The sequence below is a fragment of the Aptenodytes forsteri genome, unplaced genomic scaffold, assembly GCF_000699145.1.
Source record: "Aptenodytes forsteri isolate BGI_AS27 unplaced genomic scaffold, ASM69914v1 Scaffold211, whole genome shotgun sequence".
In the NCBI taxonomy this organism is placed as follows: Eukaryota; Metazoa; Chordata; class Aves; order Sphenisciformes; family Spheniscidae; genus Aptenodytes; species Aptenodytes forsteri.
Genome location: NW_008795246.1, coordinates 453,931 through 456,202, shown reverse-complemented (window position 1 = coordinate 456,202; position 2,272 = coordinate 453,931).

Below are 2,272 nucleotides of genomic sequence, written 5' to 3'. Positions count from 1 at the left end.
CCAAGGGTGGAGGCTGCACAACCTCTCTCTGCAACCTGCGCCGCTGCTTGGCTGTCCTCAGAGGGAAAAAGTTCTTCCTAACATCCATCGGGAATTTCCTGTTTCAATTTATGTCCTTTGTCTCTTGTTCTCCTATGCACTGCCGTGAAGAGCCCAGCTCCACCTCTTCCATCCCCTCCCTATGGGGTACTGGGGGCTGCAATTAAGTGCCCTTGAAGCCGTGTCTGCTCCAGGCTGAAAAAGCCTTGGCCCTGCAGCTTCTGCTTGCAGGGCAAGTGCTCCAGTCACCAACCATCTTGGTGCCCTTCTCTGAACTTTCTCCAGTTTGCCAGTGTCTGTCTTGTATTAGGAGGCCCACAATCGGACGCAGTATTTCTGGTAAGGTCTAACGAGTGCCAAGGAGAGTGATAAACCCTGCCCTCGATCTGCTGCCTGTGCAGCTTGCTGTTTAGGCAGCCCGGATACCGTTGGTGATCTTTGCTGCAAGGATGCAGCAGGCTTATGCTCGGCTCTCTGCCCACCAAGCCAATAGGTTTAATGAGTAGAAGGTCGTTTGTACCTGCACAGAGCTAGAATGTGCGTGGGTTTCCATGTTTTGACAGTGTTGGTGTAAGCGTCCCTGATGGCCTTCCTTTGGAGAAGGTTTTGAGTTGGAAACACAGCTGGGTGAGGATGCTTAAGGGAAAAGGCGGGAAGAGCTCTTGGTAAGCCCCAAGCCTTTGAGATACAGGCTTTCACAAAACGGAAGGGAACTGGTTCTGGAGCAGTGCAGCAGATACACCAACCTGCCTGCGGCTTTATCACAAGTTGCCGCTTAAGATTTGGACAGTCTAGAAGAAAGCTGGGGTGTATGTATTTATGCTGGCTAATTTGCATTGTTTCCTTTTCCTGACAAATAAGTAGGTTGTAGTTTCTTAATTGCAATGAACAAGGCATATTTCACAGCCTCTTTCGCACTGGGGCCTGGGACTTGGTTGGGGCTTTTGATTGTTCCCGGAGTTCAAACATTACATAATATTAAGTAGTTATTTAAAGTAAGGGTTGATTTTTTCATAGTTTTTTCCTGTGATAAATAGCATTTCTTTTGTAATGAAAGTCCACAGTGTTGCACTCCCATGTTTGTCCGGCTGTGCGGCACCTGGCCTTGACACCTGTAAAACTTGCCAGCTTAGCTTTAGGTGGCCGTGCTGCCCTTTTGGTTTCAATGGGCCGTACTCCCCAGGAAACATTAAACACGAGCAAAAACGTTTGCCGCATCGGAGTCCTGTTTGGTCACATATCTGTATGCGTATCTTGATATATCTATATGTAGCCCAAAGGGATTATGACAGTCTCACAGTGATCCATCTCTTCCCCCAGTAGCATGTTACTCTATTACGTCTAATTAGTGCTGAGCAAATTATTCAAAAAGAACAATTTTATAAAAATGTAGCTGCTTTATCTGCTCAAGGAATATCTTAAACCAGACTATGATTTTTCTCCTATTTATTAATTATTCAGCAGCCATCAACGCTTTTTTCACATTGTTAACTGTGGATAGATCGCTGAATTTTTGTAATTGATACATGCCGTTAGACAAATTCACGTGGATCATTTCTACAGGAGACAATATAATCTTTCAGCTCATTTTAGCAAATTGTAAGAGACCCTGAATTTAGGGTTGCCTGAAAAAATACAAAAGTTCTTTCCACGCAGGGTCAGAGTAAAACTTTTCAGTGCATCTTCTTTAAAATTTGCTTTTTCAAATATAAAAAGAATTCTCTGCAATGAATTCCAAGCAGCTTCAGTATGAAACATTCTTCTGCAAAAATGTGAAATATCTCGAGTGCGGTGAAAGTAAACACATGACGATCGCTGAAAGCATATTTCCGTAGTTCGCTGGCCTTATGCGCAGGACATCTCTGCACGCCTACTTGCAGCGTGCACCCAGCCAGTTGTAAATACGAGGTCCCTGAAGAAGAGCCTTGTCCCTGTGCCCGGCTTGGTGGGTCGGTCTTCCTGGCGGGACCGGGGGAGGCACCTCCGGAGCCCCACTGCCATAGCCCCCCCCTTGCCCATATCGCGACCGACACGGGCTCTCGTCCTGCACGAAGACCCGCAGTTTTCGCGGTTTCCCTTCAAACACGTCAATAGTTTGAAGTCGGCGAACTGAGCCTGGAAAAGCCGAGGAGCTGGTTTGCTTTTCCGGCGCTTCACCGCTGTCCCGACACCGGCGCCGGCGCTGCAGCCGGGGGTCACGGTCGGGGTCGCCCGATGGGAAGGCTGCGGCTCA